Here is an 8,647-nt window from a genome sequence, read left to right as displayed (position 1 = left end):
CAATCTAGACGCTCTTTTCTGCAAATGCTTTTAACAGAAAACTTTTCCATTAAAAACATTTGTGGAAAATCATGCCAGTCTAGACGTAGCCTGTGGGTATGATCATCTGTTAGAGGAGTTACCCATAGGGAAAAGTCCTATATTGAGCTTCTGTATTTGTGTATATCTGTTCTTCCATGTCCACCATCTGAAATATTGTTTTTTCTATCAGGAAAGGATACAATTATCACTTTTACCATTGAATAGTAGTGTAAATGCAGCCCTTACTTCTGGGGCATTGTAAAGGCAGGCTGCTACATACAGGTGGATCACACAGGGAACAGACACTATCTGGCCTGAAGAAGTAGTCTGAGAAGGAACTGATTAAAACACACACCCACACACAAATAAAGGACTCTAGCTACCAACAAAGCTTCTAAAAGTAGATCTTGACTAAACCTAAAAACAACTTTATCCTCTGTGCAGATTGTCCTCATTTGCAGGGCATAGCATAGATCTATGATGAGTTACTTTTTTCCTTCTGATGCAGGTGGGTGGGGAATGGGCTGGTAAGCATGTGGCTGGGTGGAGCCTTGGTTTTAACCACCACCCTTTTCCTATGAGTTGGCCCACATATTTTAGCACAGAAGGTAGAATCTACTACTGATAAAGACCAGTACTACATTATATAGAGAGAATCAGAGAAGTAACTCTGAAGTTACAGTTCCTTCCAGGTTAGCTCTTGTACTGTCTCTTACCTGAGACAGACTATGAACTGCTAGTCTTGTCTTTTGTTTGGTATTGAGAATCATATGGTTAGAGCCATGTCCTGCCTAGATTAAATGAGCTTCTGCTTCAATCCTTGAAATGTGTATAAGGGAGATTTTGAACATATTTGTGTTAGCACAGAAAAGAACAAAAATCATTTACTTTCCCTGCTGACACTGAGGCTACGTCTACACTAGCACCCTTTTCCGGAAATGCTTAAAATGGAACAGTTTTCTGTTATAAGTATTTCCGGAAAAAGCGCATCTACATTGGCAGGATGCTTTTCCAGAAAAGCACTTTTTCCGGAAAAGCCTCGGTGGCCAATGTAGATGCACTTTTTCGGAAAAAAGCCCCGATCGTCATTTTCGCGATCGGGGCTTTTTTGCGGAAAAGACTACTGTGCTGTCTACACTGGCCCATTTCTGGAACAGTTTTTCTGGAAAAGGACTTTTGTCGGAACAGGAGCAGCATAGTTTTTCCAGAAAAACACTGACAATTTTACAGTAGATCGTCATTGCTTTTCCGGAAAAGCAAGCGGCCAGTGTAGACAGCTCGCAGCTTATTCCGGAAAAGCAGCTGCTTTTCTGGAATAAGTGGCCCAGTGTAGACACAGCCTGATTGTTTTGTTTCAATTTCTTAAGCTTTCACAGTTAAAGTTACATTTTTTCAGACTTTCAGTTGCTGGTGATGAGAGAGCAAACTGGCAGCATTAATCACTGGCTGCTAATTACAAAACTACACAGTACTTCTTAGAAACTCACTTAAAATTGACAATTTTCAAGTGGAGCAGTGGAAAAAGAAAGCTAAATTAGAGAGAATCATTTGGGTAACTTGCTTACTGTTTCTCTGCTTATAAACAGATGCTGAACCGTCTTACTTAGAAAATGATAAAAGTGAAGGATATAAACCTGTTCCCTCAAGAGGGAAGAAGAAAAGGCAAACATTTTAGAAATCCAGGACAAAAATGCTGAAAGGGACAACCCACTTTTCCATACAGAAGGCAAACAGAATAATAGTGATAAAGAGGATAATATTGCCATGATTGTCAAACAAGATCTAGTGAGAAGACCTTGTTTGATAAGAGGAATTTTGTACCCAATTTACAGAGAGGTCCACAAATTTGTAGTTTCTGAGTGAGATTCAAACAGAATATCTCATTCTTCTTTTAGAATTATCTATCAAGTGGAAAATGTTATTAGAGGCATTAGATGATGTATTCTATGTCCACAAGGGTAGCATCATAATGCTAGTGCTTTCTCAATAGCAGAGGAATTTTGTGCCGAATTTATCTCCTAACAATCTTAGTACCTACATTGCCTCAGATTTTTCAACTGAAAAAACAAAAAAACAACAAAAACCTACAGAACAGAGGAGAAGACTTATTCTCATGAAACCAGTATGGGACATAACTTTGTCAATGTTGAAAAGCTAACATATTCTCAGGGAAAGCATTTAATTTACGGAAGATGGTACCACTGTTTCTAATGCAAACTGCTTACTGAAAGAACATTTCAAGGCATATTGTGATAGTTAATTTCATCTCTTTCTCTAAATGGTTACACCATGTACCATGTACAGCAAGAAACTTATCCATTCTCTCTACTCTCCATAGAATGGAAATTATCTAGATATTCTTGAAGCTATCACTGAATTAGACCTGTTTCTAAATGAGCATATTAAATACTATGGAAGCAAAGGGAAAGGTCATCCATCCTACTTGTCAAAAACAATCTGTGAAGAGTTCATTCAGCTAACGGCCTAATATTTTGGAATTCTTTGCAACTGAAATTGAACAGGAGAAACATGACTTTGTTGATAGTAGATTCAACTCTTTATGTAGCTCATGTTGATCATTCATCTGTCACTTTACTGTACTGCTTACATGGTGCTGTCTGAGTGATTCATTGGCATTATATATATTGAAAGCCACATGGGCAAGTTGCTCTTCCAGCCGCCAAAGTCTTTTAGACACATTGCTATTCAAAACTGCAGAGATTAGAATAATGCAAGGAATGTGGCTGACAAGTATGAAGGTCTTCAAGCTCTGATCCAAAGACCAAACCCACTTGCTGGGCATGTGCAGGGCACAGCTTATACCTTGAATTTAACTGGCACTTGCAGGATTGATTCGTGCATAGACTCTATATGCTTTTTTCAGGTTTGTTCAGAAGTATATATTTCTGAAAGCTGTATGGCAGACAATGTCCGCTTCTGTGCAACAACCTTACCAAGAGTGAACAAGGAACTCTCCATGCCTTAAAATCCACATCCAATATGAGATGGTCCGGTCATGCTGAATCTTTTAAAATGATTGTAGTGAACTATGAGGGCATTCAACATTGTTTGAAAGAAACAATGGATGATGCCAATGAAAAAAGGTGAAACTCAAAGGGAAGCATGATTGTTGTACAAGAAAATGTGCCAAATGGAAACTGAGAGCATCTTATAGAATATGATACTGGAAAGGTGTGACAAAATCAGTGTCAAGCTTCAAAAGCAAGGACTGAATCTTGTTGCCATTAATTTGCAGACCCCCTTGTAGGGGTCTATCACAAGCTTATAATCTCAGTAGGACAACATCGAGGAGCTAGCAAAAAAATAAAAAAAAAAAAAATTGGAAGGTGATGTTGATAAGTCTCACCGTGAAGCATTCAGGCATATTGTGAAGCAAAAATTTCCATATGGCAAAGTGGTATTGTACTTGAATGAAGAAGGAAACACATGATGCAGTGATTTTATGTTCTCCTCAACAAACTACTCCTGGAACTAAAAAACAATTAATGTTATGTTGAATTATCCACAAGGTTTGATTTCTTTAGATCTCTTGATCACATATGAAGTGAAGGCAAGATAAGAACATGCACTGAGAAAGTGCTGGATGCTCACCTAACTGATCTAGAGACCAAGCTTTTCACCAAAATGTGTCAATTTTCAACATTGTGATTTTGCAGCAAAGAGCACTACTGGAGTCGTCAATTTTTTTTCATGACAAAGATCTGAGTAATGTCTTAATGTAAGGGAAATATTTGAGACTATATTTGATTGTACCCATTGCCAGTTGTGAAGCACTAGCTTTCTCCCAGGCTTCTATTTATGATGCAACGTGATCATTGTTTGGGCTTGTCTTAATGAAAAATTGTCTTCATTTAACTACAGCATATCAACTGAATAGGGGTTACCTCAACACTGGGATACAACAACAGAGTCTGCAGCACTTAAACATAAGACACTAGTTGAAATGCAGCATTTCATTTTATTCTTAATTTTTTATATTTATCCCAACAATATATAACCTGTTTGTTGTATTCAGGTTTCTTTCCCTGTTTATTCAAGAACATAGGTGAGTTGCTTGTCATAAGCTGGTTAATTTTTTTTCATTAATACCCTGGTCATGAAAAAGGGGCCTCCTAAAAACATAAGCGCTGGTCATTCTGTTTTATTAATCTGGCCCTGGTCTTGCCCCAGATAAGAGCAGGGAAAAGCTATCCATTGAAATTAAGAGGCTACAAGAGTATAATCCTAAACTCCTATTTTCAGGTGGCTATAACTTTCTCTTAATATTATTTTTGGAGCTGAAATTCCTGAGACTTGCCACACAAACATTTTTTTTTACTGATCTGAAAGCCACTTGGGTAATATGATTGGCTGAATATGTGCAATATCTAATGAGGCCAAAAGTTGTTTCTGTAGCATCAGACAGACACTTGAGAAGTACAATTTATAAGGGAAGAGTTGTTTTGTGTCCCTGGAACATTTTAGAACCTTGCATGTTTCCATTTGTTTTAAGAGTTAACTTGTGACTAAATCACAGTATTAAAATATTCCCTTTTATATTTTGGGTGCAGTCAATACACCCCTTCACAACCAAAGTGCTAGTTGTAAACACAAAGAACACCAAATTGTGGAATTTAATCCATGAAGAGTGTTCTGTTAGGATATTTATTTCTGAGTGGGGAGAAGAGGTCTTTCTCAGTTGTTGCAGACACTAGTGAGTTATTCAACCTCTCCTCACAACTTACAGTAAATGTCATAAGAGATCAGCCAGCATGTATCATATTTATACAGGATATATTTTGTTTTCTTCCATTGTTCTGCAGCACTGAAGCTGCTTCTTAATGACATATCTGAATCTCAGAGCAGAGGACTGGAAGGCAGGATATCAGGGTTTTATTTCCAGCCCTGGTACTGATTCACTGTTTGACATTTAGAAAGTCACTTAACCTCTCTACACATGGGTGAATTTATGCACAGTGAACCCAGTTCTCATTTACACCAATGCCTCTTTACATTGCTCTAGCAGTGTAAAGTGATCTTAATGTGGGTTGAAATGGGCCACTCTACAGTGCCAGAGTGATGTAAAAGGACTTTGGCAGATGTGAGAATTGAGCACAATGAGTATAACAATAATTGCTTAATACACATTTTAAGGCATACTGGGATGTTCAAATGAAGGATTCTGTATAGGTAATTTCAAATTGAAAAGGTGGTAAAATTTTAACAATCTGTTCATTGTCTCATCAATTATTATACAACAGCTGAGATCTATTAAGTTGCAAAGAAAAAGTAGAAATATAAACCTAGTGTAACGTCCTACATAAGTTATTTAAACAAATGGGTTAAAGTAGGAATAAATCCATTTTTAAAAATAACAGAAAGAAACTTTCTTATACTTATTACTCATAAGTGATTAAGCTGCTTAGTTTTTTAACATATGAGACATTATGGCTTGATTATGTGGTAGAGAACTTTGTATCTTCAGGTTGCAGGGTCCAATCTGGCCAGCTGGCTAGTCAAGGTAACTGAACAATATGGACTGATAGCTGTTCAGTATGGGTATGTCTATACAGCCAAGTTATTTTGAAATAACTTTACCAGCATCTACACAGCCAAACCTCTATTTTGAAATTCAATCAAAATAGCGGAGGGCTTATTTCGAAATTGGTAAACCTCATTCCACGAGGAAAGGCGCCAATTTCAAAATGGCTATTTCTAAATAAGTGCTATGTAGATGCTTATTTCAAAATAGGGGGCCAGCAGCCCTTCCCAGGGTGCCCTGGTGGCCACTCTGGGCACAATCAAGAAAACTCCTTTTCCTCCCCACCCCCCCCAACCCTTAAAGGGGTAGACTCTGCCTACAGTGCCTGTGCCAGCTCCAAGCCTGCCAGCCCAGAGTCAGCAGTTGCTGCACCTGACCCATTGGCCCCAGCATGAGCCAGGCAGCCTGTGCCAGCCCTCCACCACTCCCCAGGACCAGCCTGCCAGCTCCCAGGAGCCTGCCAGGGGCCGGAAAAGGTGGGAGCCTGCCTGGTCCAGTGCGGAGATCAGGGACCTAATTCAGGTTTGGGGGATGCCTCCAATGTCCATGATCTCTACACTAAACAGAGGAACACAACCGTCTACAGGAAGATGGCTGCCAGCCTGGCCACCAAAGGCCACATGCAAATCCAGGAGCAGGTTCTCATGAAAATCAAGGAGCTGTGGCATGTGTATGCCAGGGCCACAGGGGGCAGCTCCCAACCAGGGGCAGACCCAGACCCCTGCCACTATTTTGATGCCATGGACTGCATCATGGGGCAGAGCTTGCTGCCTCCTGCTCTTCCAGCCCCTGCTGCCCCCCCAAGCTACCTCTCCTCCTTCCACTCCTTCACTCCCTTCCGCTTCTTCCTCCCCACTCTCCCCACACCCCCAGGAATGCTGAGGCCCGCACACCCACAATGCTGGGAGACAGTTGGGCCAGCGAGACCCCCAACGCTGAGCCCTGAGCTTCTCCTCTCCCTTCCTCCCCTTGCCTTCCCCTGCCAGCTCCCTTTTCCCAGGTTTCCCCCTCCCCTCTCCCACCCTCTATCCTCCTCTCTCGCACCTTCTTTCCCCAGTCTCACCTCAGTTTCATTCCCCCTCCCACCCCAGTTTTGTTCAATAAAGAGGCTTTGTTGTAATGAACACGTGTGTCTTTTATTGTACAGCAGGAAGGAGGGTTCGGGAGGGGTAAGTGGAAGGATGTGAGGGAGGAATGAGGCACAAGTCCCCATTGTGGTTCAGTGGGGCACACCAGAGAGACTGTTACTGACTGCAGAACGTGCTGCCAGGCTCGCAGCATCAGGTCCAAGAGAAGAACCAGAGTGCCTAGGGGCGGCTCTGGCTCCATGTTGCAGAGTGTGTGGTGTCCTGAGTGAGGGCAACCAGAGCACACAGAGAAAAAAATGCTTTGGTGTCCCTCAGCGAGGTAGGCAAGCAAGCAGGGAAACCTTAGAACCAGCTGTCCGGGGGGGAGGGGTCCCTTTAAGCACAGGTCTCGGATAACCCCAGGCAGCAGCCACACAAAGTAACTCCTGACCTGATGCCCTGCCAGAACCGATTCCGGCTGGCCTTAAATGTGATTCAGCGTCCTATCAGTGTGGACATGCTATTTTGAAATCGCAAAATGCTAGACACGTTATTTCGAAGTATCTTATTTCGAAATAAGATGAAAATATTAAGATATTTCGAAATAATGCTGTAGTCTAAATATATCCTATGTGTTTTAGCTATATATTTCCTAGTTAGCAAGGTAAAGCTAGTATAGCTGGAAAGCTTGCTAAGAGTCAGGAAGACAATGGTTGAATTGCCAGAGAGAGTGAATTACTTTCTCAACTTTAGACAGAACATCCTTTTCAAGATAAGACTGGGACCTATTGATAGGGTTACTGTGGGAGCTTGCACTACGTGCACTACTGCTGCACTATTGTTGCCCCTTTTTGACTTGTGCTGTTAGTCAAAGTTTGGGATGCATGGGGTGATCCCATTGGAAGCAGAAATTAGTGATAGTCAAGTTTTTCTTTAATGCAGTGCTGCTTGCTTATTTACAAGGAATCGTAGGAGAGGACATTTCCTTTCCTGTGGGTGCTTGATTTCTGCTCCATGCCAGGCCCTGCTTCCACTCCACCCATTCCCCCAAATCTCTGCCCCTCCACTTTTTTCCCACCCCCCCTTTCCCAAGCATATCCGGCTCTTGCTCCTCCCACTGTCTCCCAGAGCCTCCTTCATGCTGCCAAATAGTTGAGCAGGAAGTGCTTGGAGGGAGGGGTTTATTGGAAGGCTGCTGGTGGGTCCTGAAGCACCCATGGTGTCAGTACCTATGCAAGAAATATACAAACTCCTGTGTCTCTGAACACAGAAGGAACCAAAAGCAAAAGGAGCTGATTTTTAGCTTACAGCAGCACACCCCTATCTAGCATAGTAGACCCAAATGGCTCTCTCTAGCTCTTTCTGGTGTCACACTTTGCTTACAGAGTTGGACTTAGTTTTTCTTCTTTTCTTCTTCTGCCTCTCCCTCTTTCTTGTCTGTGACCTCTGTCAGTCTCCTTTACATGCCTACCCAAAATAATACTCCACCCCAAAACAATTTTGCTGATTAACACATCCCTTTCCTTTTACATGGGGCTTTTCTTTACAATTAAATTGAAGGGTGACTTCACACTTATCAACTTCAATATGATTTTCACACAACCCATAATAAGGTTTCACCTAGCTTATAACAATATCCAGTGGATAAAAAGCTTGCAAGGCAGTCAATCCAGCATGCTCACTGTCACAGCTATTACAGTCATGTACAAACATTTGAAAGGAGGGAGAAGAGAAGAAAATGTTCTGGCGTTCTATTTTTTAAACTTGTTTTGAAGTTTTCAATAGACACAGGAGTAGAAGGACTGGGAAACTCTTCTAAAGTAGTGTTACGCATTAGCAGAATACTGTAGTTATTTATTAGAGCCTGGCATATGATCTTTGTAGATGTTTAAAACCAGATAAGAAAAGAACAAGAGGAGCTTGTCAGCTTTTCTTCTGTCATCTAATACTTGCATAGCAAAGTGCTGTTAATAATAATTTAAAAGCTTTGGTTGTCAGTCACTGCTCTTTCTTTGTA

This window comes from Pelodiscus sinensis, chromosome 7 (genome assembly GCF_049634645.1).
Source record: "Pelodiscus sinensis isolate JC-2024 chromosome 7, ASM4963464v1, whole genome shotgun sequence".
NCBI lineage: Eukaryota > Metazoa > Chordata > Testudines > Trionychidae > Pelodiscus > Pelodiscus sinensis.
The sequence above is the reverse complement of the archived record's forward strand: the minus strand, read 5'-3'. Positions refer to the sequence as shown.